General features: G+C 38.9%; 1 protein-coding gene across 1 annotated transcript in view; it reads left to right on the forward strand.

The window, feature by feature from the left end:
- The first annotated feature begins 69 nt into the window (after positions 1 to 69).
- ZNF41 (zinc finger protein 41) overlaps positions 70 to 13,421 on the forward strand; it is a 44,053-nt gene continuing 30,701 nt past the window's right edge. The window contains 2 exon segments of the mRNA XM_020896649.2: positions 70 to 3,713; positions 7,193 to 7,242. The gene's annotated coding sequence lies outside the window, so the exon portion shown is untranslated.

The following is a 13,421-nucleotide window of genomic DNA, read 5'->3' on the forward strand; positions in this document are numbered from 1 at the left end:
CATTGACATAATTATGGGGGCGTTAGGACATGGCTTCTTTGCTCAGTGGTGGTACTCTGTGGGGTGAGTAATGGGGCTTCTCTGGAGTGTGTGAGGTGGTGCATAGAGCAACACGGGTTTGTGGGTGAATGATGGAGGCAGTAGAGAAAGTAATAAGCAGTCTGTGTGCTGAATTTTGGGGAATCTGTGGGGTCAGTGATACAGAGTCTATAGGATGAGCAGGGGGCATTGATGAGGTGAGCGATGAGGAGTCTGTAGGGTGAGGAGCCTCCTTGGAGGCCACTGATGGGGTAAGTGACTGGGTCTGTGGGATAAGCAGTGGAAGTCTGTGGAGTGAGTGATCAGGGGTAAGTGGAGTGAAGAAAGGGGACTGTGGTGTGAGTGATCCGGTGTCAGAGATGTGATTTGAGCTCTGTGAGGTTAGTGCTTGGAGGTCCTGTGTAGCGAATCATTGGCGTTCTGTGAGGCGTCATGGGAATTACTGAGGTATGTGATGGAGCGGTCTGTGAGATAAATGATGGGGTTCAGTGATGTGAGTGATGACCGTCTTTTGGAGAGTAATGGGTGGTCTGTAGAGTGAGTGGAGAGCCTGTGAGATGAGGATTGGAGAATGAGTGAGTGATAGTTTTTGAGGTAAGTGATGAGGGCCGTGGGATGAGTGTTGCAGGGTCTATAAGGTATATGATTAGGTTTATTGGGTGGATGGTCAAGGTTTCTGTGGTGTGAGTGATGGAGCTCTGTGGGATGAATGATACATTTATTTGGGACTGTTGCTAGTGACAGAGGGGCCTATGGACCCCACGCTGCTTCATAGGATCAGTGATCGGTGGTTTTAGAATTGAGATGTGATTGTCTCAAAAACCTACTTTTGACCTTCTTGGTCCTCCTATATCTTTGTTTTCTGTGTCATTAGTTTCTGCCCTTGATTTCAATGTTTCTTGATTTTTTCTATTCCTATTTTTTTAATTCCTAAATTGAATGCTTATCTCAATTAATATCCCATAATTTTCTTTTATAGTACAGGCATTAAGTTCATGCATTTTTCTCTAAGAACACTTTCGTTTCATGTCACAAGTTTTTATATGTAACACTTCCACCATAGTTTATTAATAGTGTTTTTTAAGTTCTGTTGTGGTTTTCTCTCTGATCCCTTAGTTATTTAGGTATGAGATTTTGATTTCCCCCAAAGTTGAAATTTTTGTTATTGATTTCTAAATTATAGTCAGACACTGTCATCTGAGTGATCATTAGTTGCAGGAATGGATGTTTCTTAAAGTGGATGGTATGTATTGAAATTTCAGTTAAATTATTTTCCAGAACTTTTGTAAAATTACATCTCCCACTAGCAGTATGTAAAAGGGCTCACTCCAAAATCATCTCCTGCACTGATTGTTGCTGCTTTTTAAATTTCTGCTCTGAGGGCCAAACAGAACAGTATGTAGCTTACTTTGATGTGCATCTTCCTGACAACTGGTGGCTGAACATCTCATATTTATTGGCCATTGAAATGTATTTAAAAATTTTTTATATCCTTTGCTCTTTTTATTCTTTATGTAGTTTGTCTTTCTCACTAATTTGTGGATATTAACCTTCTGTCATTTATTGTAATTGTCCCCTTTATCTCTCTTTATATCCTGATTTTTGAAATGTGTCTTCATATATAATTAGAAAAATAGTCATCTGATTAGATAATTTTTCTTTACAAGTTCTAAATATCATGTCTTGCCTAGTGAGTTCTCCCTGATTTTGGTGCTTAAGTAAATATATGACTTAAATTTAAATTTTCATTGCTTTAGGGTTAAATTTTAATCCAACTGGAAAATTCTGGTGTGTGGTATGAGATGAGATTAAAGTATGTATTTTCCATTTGGTTAGAAAATTTGACAGCACCAATCATTAAATGAATACCCTTTTCACACTCAGTTAGATACCACTTTTGTCCCATAAATTCCTAAATGTATATTGTTCTATTTCTGAACTCAATTTTTTCTTCTATATATGTGTCTACTCCCTTTCAAAAAACTGTTGTGACTTTAGGAATACTTTTAATATTTAATAGTGCTAATCCCCTCACTCTTCCTTTCTTTGGTTGTTTTCTTTAATATTTTTTAGCACTTATTCTTTCATATGAATGTTAAAAACCATTTTATTTTATTTCAAAAGCAACCGCTAAAACTATATTTTATAGTTTTCTTCTTATAGATTCAGGACCTTTTTTTAAAGTTCATTCTTAGATATTTTACACTTGATTTCATCATCACAATAAATAGCACATTTCTCTATTTCCATAGGGGGGAAATATTGATCTAATTTTTTTTCTTTTTTGAATGTTATTTCTTATCCAATCCAGTTGTCACATTCTCATGTGAATTATAGTTGCCTTTTATGGTCTCTTAGTTTTTCTAGATATAATATCATGTCACATTCAATTAACAGTGATACTCTCTCTCTTCCTTTCAAATATTTTTTTCCGATTACTTCATCTTCTATTGCATTAGCTAGAGCTTTCAGAAAAATGTTGAATGATACTTGATAGAGAGAACCTCTATCTTGTTGCTAATTTGGAAGTGAAGGATATTCATTCATTCAACAAATGTTTGTTGAATACCTTCCCCTTTCCAGATACTGGATTTGAAATCCTGCATGGCCACTTACTAACTACATGATCTTTTCTTTTTCTAACAGCTTTATTGATGTAATTCACCTTCCACAAACTTCAACATTTAAAGCTTACAATTCAGTGGTTGTTAGTATGTTCAAGTTGTGCAAATCACCCTCATAATCCAATTACAGAACATTTCATCACCCCCAGAAGGAAACATTGTACTGGTTCCACATTCCCACCCCATACCTCCAGCTGCAAGCAGCCACTGATTTACTTTCTGTCTCTATAAATTTGCCTGTTCTAGACCTTTCATATATATGGAATCAAAAATATATGCTCTTCAGTGACTATCTTTTTTTACTTAGAATGTTTTCAAGATTCATCCATGCTATACCATGTATCAGTACTTCATTCTTTATTACTGAATAATATTCCTTTCTGTGGATATACCTCATTTTGTTTATCCATTCATCAGTTGATAGATATTTGGGTTGTTTTCGCTTTTTGGCTACCTTGAATAATGTTGCCATGAACATTTGTGTACAAGTTTTTGTGTGGATGTATATTTTCATTTCGCTCAGAGGTGGAATTGCTGGGTCATATGGTACCTTTAAAGAACTGCCAAACTGTTTTTCAAAATAGTCGCACCATTTTACATGCTACCAGCAATATATGAAGGTTCCAATGTGTCATTCTTAACACTTGTTATTGTCTGGTATTTTTTTTAATTCTAGCCATCTTAATGATTGTGAAGTGGTGTCTCATTGTGGTTTTGATTTCTATTTCCCTAATGAATGTTGAGACTCTCTTGATGTGTGCAATGGACTGCATGTTTATGTGCCCCCTCCCACCCAAATTCACACCTTGAAATCCTAAATCCCAGTGTGATGGTATTAAGAGGCAAGGCCTTTGGGAGGTGATTAGATCATGAGGGTCAAGCCCTCATGAATGGGATTAGTGTCCTTATAAAAGAAACCTCATAGAGCTCCTTTCCACCTTTTGCCATGTGAGGACACAAGAAGATGGCTGTCTATGAATCAGGAAGCAGGTTCTCACCAGACACCAAATCTGCTGGCATTTGAGCTTGGATTTCCCAGCCTCCAGAATTGTAAGAAATAAATATTTGTTGTTTAAGCCAATATTCTCTAAGTAAAGTGATGGGGAGTGGGATTGCTGGATAATATGGTAGTTCTATTAGATAAACACCAATACAGTATACTAACGCATATATATGGAATTTAGAAAGATGGTAACGATAACCCTATATGCAAGACAGAAAAAGAGACACAGATGTATAGAACAGACTTTTGGACTCTATGGGAGAAGGCGAGGGTGGGATGATCTGAGAGAACAGCATCGACATATGTATATTATCAAGTGTGAAACAGATCGCCAGTCCAGGTTGGATGCATGAGACAAGTGTTCGGGGCTGGTGCACTGGGATGACCCAGAGGGATGGGATGTGGAGGGAGGTGGGAGGGGGGTTCAGGATGGGGAACACATGTAAATCCATGGCTGATTCATGTCAATGTATGACAAAAACCACTACAATATTTTAAAGTAATTAGCCTCCAATTAATAAAAATAAATGAAAAAAAATAGTCATTCTGACAGGTGTCTGGTGATATCTCATTGTGGTTTTGATTTGAATTTCCCTGATGATTAATGATGTTGAGCATCTTTTCATGTGCCTATTGACCATCTTCATTTCTTCTTTGGAAAAATGTCTATTTAGTTCTTCTGCCCATTTTGTGTGTATGATTTTAATTGGAAGATAATTGCTTAACAGTGTTGTGTTGGTTTCTGCTGTACAACAATGTGAATTAGCCATAATTATACATATACATTATCCCTTCCCTCTTGCGCCTCCCCCACCTGATCCCACCCCTCTAGATCTTCACAGAGCACCAGGCTAGGCTCTTTGTGTTATATAGCAGCTTCTCACTAGCTATCTATTTTACACATGGTAGTGTATATATGTCAGTGCTACTTTCTCAATTTGTCCTATCCTCTCCCTCCCCACACTGTGTCCACAAGTCTGTTCTCCATATCTGCATTTCCATTCAATAAGATATTTTAAGAGAGAGAGAGAGGCCACATTTACCTAACTTTTGTCACAGTATATTGTTATCGTTGTTCTATTTTATTATTAGTTGTTAATCTCTTATTATACCCAAATCATAAATTAACTTTGTCATAGGTATGCATGTGTATAAGAGATACAGCATATATAGGGTTTGGTACTATACACAGTATCATTTCTGCCCATTTTTAAATTGGGTTGTTTTTTGATAGTGAGTTGTATGAGTTGTTTATATATAATATGTTGGATATTTCTTATCAGTCATATCATTTGCAAATGTTTCTCCCATTCAATAGGTTGTCTTTTCGTTTTGTCAACGGTTTCCTTTGCTTACAAAAGGTTTCCTAATCTGAGGGCTGTCTTTTTACCTTGCTTATAGTTTCCTTTGTTATGCAAAAGCTTTTAAGTTTCATTAGGTCCCATTTGTTTATTTTTGCTTTTGTTTCTAATATTCTGGGATGTGGGTCATAGAGGATCCTGCTGTGATTTATGTCAGAGAGTATTTTGCCTATGTTCTCCTCTAGGAGTTTTATAGTTTCTGGTCTTACATTTAGATCTTTAATCCATTTTGAGTTTCTTTTTGTGTATGGTGTTAGAAAGTGTTCTAGCTTCATTCTTTTACAAGTGGTTGACCAGTTTTCCCAGCACCACTTGTTAAAGAGGTTGTCTTTTTTCCATTGTATATCCTTGCCTCCTTTGTCGAAGATGAGGTGACCATAGGTTCGTGGATTTATCTCTGGGCTTTCTATTCTGTTCCATTGATCTATATTTCTGTCTTTGTGCCAATACCATACTGTCTTGATGACTGTGGCTTTGTAGTATAGTCTGAAGTCAGGCAGGTTGATTCCTCCAGTTCCATTCTTCTTTCTCAAGATTACTTTGGCTATTCGAGGTTGGGAGAAAATAATAGCAAACGAAGCAACAGACAAAGGATTAATCTCAAAAATATACAAGCAACTCCTCCAGCTCAACTCCAGAAAAATAAATGACCCAATCAAAAAATGGGCCAAAGAACTAAACAGACATTTCTCCAAGGAAGACATACAGATGGCACAAAAACACATGAAAAGATGCTCAACATCACTCATTATCAGAGAAATGCAAATCAAAACCACAATGAGGTACCATTACATGCCAGTCAGGATGGCTGCTATCCAAAAGTCTACAAGCAATAAATGCTGGAGAGGGTGTGGAGAAAAGGGAACCCTCTTACACTGTTGGTGGGAATGCAAATTAGTACAGCCACTATGGAAAACAGTGTGGAGATTTCTTAAAAAGCTGGAAATAGAACTGCCATATGACCCAGCAATCCCACTTCTGGGCATACACACCGAGGAAACCAGAATTGAAAGAGACACGTGCACCCCAGTGTTCATCGCAGCACTGTTTATAATAGCCAGGACATGGAAGCAACCTAGATGCCCATCAGCAGACGAATGGATGAGGAAGCTGTGGTACATATACACCATGGAATATTACTCAGCCATTAAAAAGAATTCATTTGAATCAGTTCTAATGAGATGGATGAAACTGGACCCATTATACAGAGTGAAGTAAGCCAGAAAGATAAAGACCATTACAGTATACTAACACATATATATGGAATTTAGAAAGATGGTAATGATAACCCTATATGCAAAACAGAAAAAGAGACTCAGATGTATAGAACAGACTTGTGGACTCTGTGGGAAAAGGCGAGGGTGGGATGTTTCAAGAGGACAGCATTGAAACATGTATATTATCTAGGGTGAAACAGATCACCAGCCCAGGCTGGATGCATGAGACAAGTGCTCGGACCTGGTGCACTGGGAAGACCCAGAGGGATCGGGCGGAGAGGGAGGTGGGAGGGGGGATCGGGCTGGGGAACACATGTAAATCCATGGCTGATTCATGTCAATGTATGACAAAACCCACTACAATATTGTAAGGTAATTAGCCTCCAACTAATTAAAAAAAAATTTTTTTTAAAAAGAAAAAAAAAATTAAAAAAAAAAGAAAAAAAATTTAAAAAAAGGTTTCCTTTGCTTAAACATCGACATTGAACATCATTTAAAAAAATTTTAATTGAAATATATTTTGAGATAACTGTGGATTCACATGCAGTTGTAAAAAATAACGCAAAGTGATCCCTTGTGCACTTTGCTCAGTTTCCTCCAGTTGTGACATTTCACAAAATTAAAGTTTAATATACCAACCAGAATTTTGACCCTGATACAATTCAACCATCTCCGTCAGATTTCCTCAGTCTTACTCATACATATATGTGTATATATGTGTACTAAGTTTCATACAATTTTATCACCTGTGAAGCTTTGTGTATCCATCACCATATTCCAATATCACAGTGATCCCTAGCATTGCCCTTTTATAAACACACTGTTCACCTCTTGTCTCTACTAACCCTTGGAAACCACTAATCTGTTCTCCATGTCTGAAATTTTGTCACTTCAAAATTGTTGTATTGATCAAATCATACAGTATATAAACTTTTGACATTTTTTCAGCAGTGTAGGAGAGATCCAGTTATTCTGCATCCTCACCAGCATTTTGCATTGTAAGTATTTATTTTAGCTATTCTGATATATGTGTAGTGATATCTCATTGTAGTTTTCATTTGCATTTCCCTGGTAGATAATATGAGAACTGTTTTCATATGCTTATTTGCCATCTATGTATCCTCTTTGGTGAAATGTCTGTTAGTATTTTCTAATTGAATTGTTTGGATGATTTTACTGTTGAGTTTTGAGAGTGTTTTATATATTCTACATACCAGTCTTTTGTCAGATATGTTATCTTCATGTATTGTTCACAGTCAGTAGCTTGTCTTTTCATTCTCTTCATCTTTTCCATTCTCTGGTCTTTTTCAGAGCAAAGGTTTTTAAATTTTTGACAAGACCCAGTTTATCAGCGTTTCCTTTTATAGATTATGCTTTTGGTGTCCAATCTAAAAACTTTGCTGTTCTCTGACTCTCTGACACCAACTGAATGTCCAACAACTCAATTCAATTGTTTTTAATTTATTTATTTTAATTGGAGGCTAATTGCTTTACAATATTTTAGTGGTTTTGCCATACATTGACATGAATCCCCCATGGATGTACGTGTGTTCCCCATCCTGAACCCCCCTCCCACCTCCCTCCCCATCCCATTCCTCTCTGTTGTCCCAGTGCACCAGCCCTGAGCACCTGTCTCATGCATCGAAACTGGACTGGTGATCTGTTTCACATATGATAATATACATGTTTCAATGCTATTCTCTCAAATCATCCCACCCTCGCCTTCTCTCATAGAGTCCAAAAGACTGTTATATACATCTGTGTCTCTTTTGCTGTCTCGCATATAGGGTTATCGTTACCATCTTTCTGTTTTGACACTGCCTACCAGTATTCTTGCCAGGGAAATTCCATGGGCAGAGAAGTCTGGTGGGCTACAGTCCATGGGGTCTCAGTCAAACATGACTTAGCAACTAAACAACAACCATCTGGAGTTAGCATCAGATCCCATAAATTAAAGGGCTCAATCCCACTGCCCCCACTTCAGATGCCAGTCACTGCAAGTCCCAGGCCACCCATACTTCTGATTTACTGGCTATAAATTGGGGGTTCCCAGGACCTCTCCCTCAGGTTTAGTAATTGCTAGAATAGCTCAGACATCAAGAAAACACTGTTTACCAGTTTATTATAAAGATACAACTCAAGAACAGCCAGATGGAAGGGATCCACAGGGAAACTTATGGGGGGAGAGGTACAGAGCTTCCATGCCCTCTCTGGACATGCCTTCCTCACAGAACATCTATATTCAACCTGGAAGGTTGCTCTGGATGTAGTTATTCTAGCACCATTGAGTTGTTTTACATGTTTGTAAAAAGGAAATCAGTTGGTCATACTTATGTGGGGTTATTTCTGGATCCTTTATTCTGTTCCATTGATATGTATCTGTCCCTCTGCCCAAATCAGTTTTGATTAATATATCCATGTAGTAAACTTTTAATATTTATTAGGATGATTCTCCCACTTTATTCTTCTTCATTAAGACTGGTTTAGCTCTGGGTCCACTGGACTCTGAAGTCTATTGCAGAGGGTGTGGGTTCAATTCCTGGTTGGGGAACTAAGATCCTGCTTGCCACATGGCATGGCCAAAAAAAAAAAAGACTGGTTTAGCTATTCTAGGGGTTGTGTCTTTGCATATAAATTTTAGAATATGCTTTTCTGTGGATTTTGAACATATTCTCATGTGCTTATTTGCCCTCCACATATTCTCTTTCGTGAAATATCTCTTCATGTCTTTTGCCCATTTAGTTCTTTATATGTTATAAATATTAGCCTTTTGTCAAATAAGGGGTTTGTGAATATTTTCTGTCAGTATGCAACTTGTCATTTCATCCACTTAAGAGTGTCTTTTGCAGAGCTACAGTTTTTAATTTTGATAAACTTATCTATTTTTTTCTTTTTAAAAAATCATGTTTTTGGTGTCATACCTAAGAACTCTTCACTAAGCCCTAAGTTCTGACAATTCTCTCTTCTGTTTTCTTCCAACAGTTTTACATTTTACACACAAATCTATGATCCATTTGGGGTTAATTTTTTATGCATTCTCATGCTCAATTGCTTCAGTCATATCTGACCAACTCTTTGCAACCCTATGGACTGTAGCCCACCAGGCTCCTCTGTCCATGGGATTCTCCAGGCAAGAATACTGGAGTGGATTGCCATGCCATCCTTCAAGGGATCTTCCCTACCCAGGGATTGAACCAGCGTCTCCTGCATTGCAGGCAGATTCTTCACTGCTAAGCCACTATGGAAACCCCAGTGTAACAATTAGAATGAGATTAATTTGGGTTTTTTGCTTGTTTGTTTGTTTTATTTTTTCTTGTTGTTGTTTGGTTTTTTGCTTGAGAATATCCAATTACTCTAGCACCATTTGATGAAAAGATACTGAATTGTTTTTCTACCTTTGTAAAAAAAATTTACATGACTGTATTTGTAGGAGGCGGTATCTGTGTCCTCTATTCTGTTCCATGTGCTTCGCTGGAGCGGCTGTGAGGAGATACCCCACGCCCAAGGTCAGAGAAACCTCAGCAAGATGGTAGGCGCTGGAGCAGCGGGAAATGGCTGTCTGAGAAGGCCTTACAAAAATAGCCGTGAAAAGAAGAGAAGTGAAAAGCAAAGGAGAAAAGGAAAGATATACCCATTTGAATGCAGAGTTCCAAGGAATAGCAAGGAGAGATAAGAAAGCCTTCCTCAGTGATCAGTGCAAAGAAATAGAGGAAAACAATAGAATGGGAAAGACTAGAGATCTCTTCAAGAAAATTTGAGATACCAAGGGAACATTTCATGCAAAAATAGGCACAATAAAAGACAAAAATGGTATGGACCTAACAGAAGCAGAAGAAATTAAGAAGAGGTGGCAAGAATACACAGAACTATACAGAAAAGATCTTCACGACCCAGATAATCATGATGGTGTGATCACTCACCTAGAGCCAGACATCCTGGAATGCAAAGTCAAGTGGGCCTTAGGAAGTATCACTATGAACAAAGCTAGTGGAGGTGATGGAATTCCAGTTGAGCTATTTCAACTCCTAAAAGATGATGTTGTGAAAGTGCTGCACTCAATATGCCAGCAAATCTGGAAAACTCAGCAGTGGCCACAGGACTGGAAAAGGTCAGTTTTCATTCCAATCCCAAAGAAAGGCAGTGCCAAAGAATCCTCAAAACTACTGCACAATTACATTCATCTCACACGTTAGCAAAGTAATACTCAAAATCCTCCAATCCAGGCTTCAACGGTACGCGAACCGAGAACTTCCAGATGTTTGAGCTGGATTTAGAAAAGGCAGAGGAACCAGAGATCAAACTCCCAACATCCATTCGATCATTGAAAAAGTGAGAGAGTTCCAGAAAAACATCTGCTTCTGCTTCATTGACTATGCCAAAGCCTTTGACTGTGGGGATCACCACGAACTGTGGAAAATTCTTAAAGAGATGGGAATACCAGACCACCTGACCTGCCTCCTGAGAAATCTGTATGCAGGTCAGGAAGCAACAGTTATAACTGGACATGGAACAGCAGACTGGTTCCAAATAGGGAAAGGAGCACGTCAAGGCTGTATATTGTCACCCTGCTTATTTAACTTATATGCAGAGTACATCATGCAAAATGCTGGGCTGGATGAAGCCCAAGCTGGAATCAAGATTGCCAGGAGAAATATCAATAACCTTAGATATGCAAATGATACTACCCTTATGGCAGAAAGTGAAGAAGAACTAAAGAGCCTCTTGATGAAAGTGAAAGAGGAGAGTGAAAAAGTTGGCTTAAAACTCAACATTCAGAAAACTAAGATCATGGCATCTGGCCCCATCACTTCATGGCAAATAGATGGGGAAACAGTGGAAACAGTGACAGACTTTATTTTTCTGGGCTCCAAAATCACTGCAGATGGTGACTGCAGCCATGAAATTAAAAGACGCGTGCTTCTTGTGATAGCTTATGGTGAACAATGTCTGATTCATGGTCTCTGAAGATTTAGCTTCAGGACCAGGGACCAGGCTTGATCGATTAAGAGCTTTTGTGTAGCAGTTTTATTAAAGTAAGAAAAGGGACAGAGAAAGCTTCTGACATAGACATCAGAAGGGGGATGGAGAATGTCACCCCCTCACAAGTGTTAGCAAGGGAGTTATATACTTTTAATTATTACAATAAATCAAAAGAATGTCTCAAGTCTGTGAAAATTTTACCAGACCCAGTCCCATAATTTACACTCTTAAGATATCAGGATTAGTCAGAAGGTTTTCAGGAAGGAGAAACTATCCTCAGTCAGGATACACTGCTGTTGTATAATCACTAGTACAGAGTTTAAACTGAGCTGTTTGTGGTGTAATCATCAGTTTCAGACTTAAAGAAAAAATGTTTTATGTGACTAAGACTAAGGAATGTAGAGAAAAAATGATGTTTGTCCTTTCCTCCTCCTTGAGAATTCCAGATCCCTGTCTCTGCTTCAAGAGCCCCAGGCCCCATTCTTCTCCTTGGGGACCCCGGACTTCTTATCAATCTGCATAGGAATTGACTCTCTCACTCGAAAGAAAAGCTATGACCAACCTAGACAGCATATTAAAAAGCAGAGACATTACTTTGCCAACAAAGGTCCATCTAGTCAAAGCTATGGTTTTTCCAGTAGTCATGTATGGATGTGAGAGTTTGCTATAAAGTAAGCTGAGCAATGAAGAATTGATGCTTTTGAACTGTGGTGTTGGAGAAGACTCTTGAGAGTCCCTTGGACTGCAAGGAGATCCAACCAGTCCATCCTAAAGGAAATCAGTCCTGAATATTCACTGGAAGGACTGATGCTGAAGCTGAAACTCAAATACTTTGGCCACCTGATGGGAAGAACTGACTCTGGAAAAGACCCTGATGCTGGAACATGGGGTAGCTCCTCTTGGCCTCCGCCGCTGACCTTGGACGTGGGGTAGCTCCTCTTAGCTATGCTTCTGCGCCATCACAGCCGCCGTGCTTCTGTGCCCCTTGCACTGCAGGGAGATCCAACCAGTCCATCCTAAAGGAGATCAGTTCTGGGTGTTCACTGGTAGGACTGATGTTGAAGCTGAAACTCCAATATTTTGGCCACCTGATGCGAAGAACTGACTCCTTGGAAAAGACCCTGATGCTGGGAAAGATTGAGGGCAGGAGGAGAAGGGGACGACAGAGGATGAGATGGTTGGATGGCATCACCAACTCAATGGACATGGGTTTGGGTGGACTCTGGGAGTTGGTGATGGACAGGGAGGCCTGACGTGCTGCAGTCCATGGGGTCGCAGAGTCGGACACGACTGAGCGACTGAACTGAACTGAATTGAAGATTAGATAATTTGGGGCCTATAGATTGCATTCATGTTGAATCAGTGAGTGATAATCTTGGGAAATCATTGAAGAAACATAATTAGATATATGTGGTAAGTAATTGGTACCTCTGTAGAAATTCTTGAGGTTTTATAAGAGTTGGAGATCTGAAGTCATTGATCAGTCCATGAGAGTTATTGATTGGGACACTGAGGTGGTAAAAGATTCATTTCAAGCCTGGGATTTCAGGTCTTTGGGGGTCAGTTTTAGGAGCCCTATAGGAGTCATTGATTGGGACCTATGAACATTGGTAATTTCAGGACCTTTGATTTAGTATGTGATGGTCTATTTTTGAGGGGTTTATGGGCATCACTGACTGTATATACGGGCTGTGAGTTATGGAGTCCTACAGGAAGTCAGGTTGGACCCATTGAACAGATTAATAGTTGATTTTCTATTGAGGTTGTGTCGCCTGTGTTGGTGATTATTTGAAGAGCCTAAGGAAACCAGTTGATAGCACCATTTGGGACATAGTTTTTGTCAAGCAGTGTAGGTTACCAATTTAGGAGCCTGTGCAGACATGTTGACTTTCAGGGCCAGGTGGGAATTGGGGGAGAGGGTACAAAGAGTTTATGTTTCCATCTTTGGCAAGAGAGAGTGCGCTCTCTGAATTTCCCAGAATGTATACTGAATTATACAGAATATTGGTTTATGCATATGTGATATGGTCATCCTTCAGCCATAGCACCTTAAAGGCAGCAAGAAACAGAAATAATGTTTATTGCGATTCTTCCACTTATAGAATACCATATGGCCCAGTAGTTAAAGAAAATATACTTTGGAGTTAGGCAGACCTGGGTTTGAATCCCTGTCCTTCCCCTAGTCCAAGCAATCTTG

This window comes from Odocoileus virginianus, chromosome X (genome assembly GCF_023699985.2).
Source record: "Odocoileus virginianus isolate 20LAN1187 ecotype Illinois chromosome X, Ovbor_1.2, whole genome shotgun sequence".
NCBI lineage: Eukaryota > Metazoa > Chordata > Mammalia > Artiodactyla > Cervidae > Odocoileus > Odocoileus virginianus.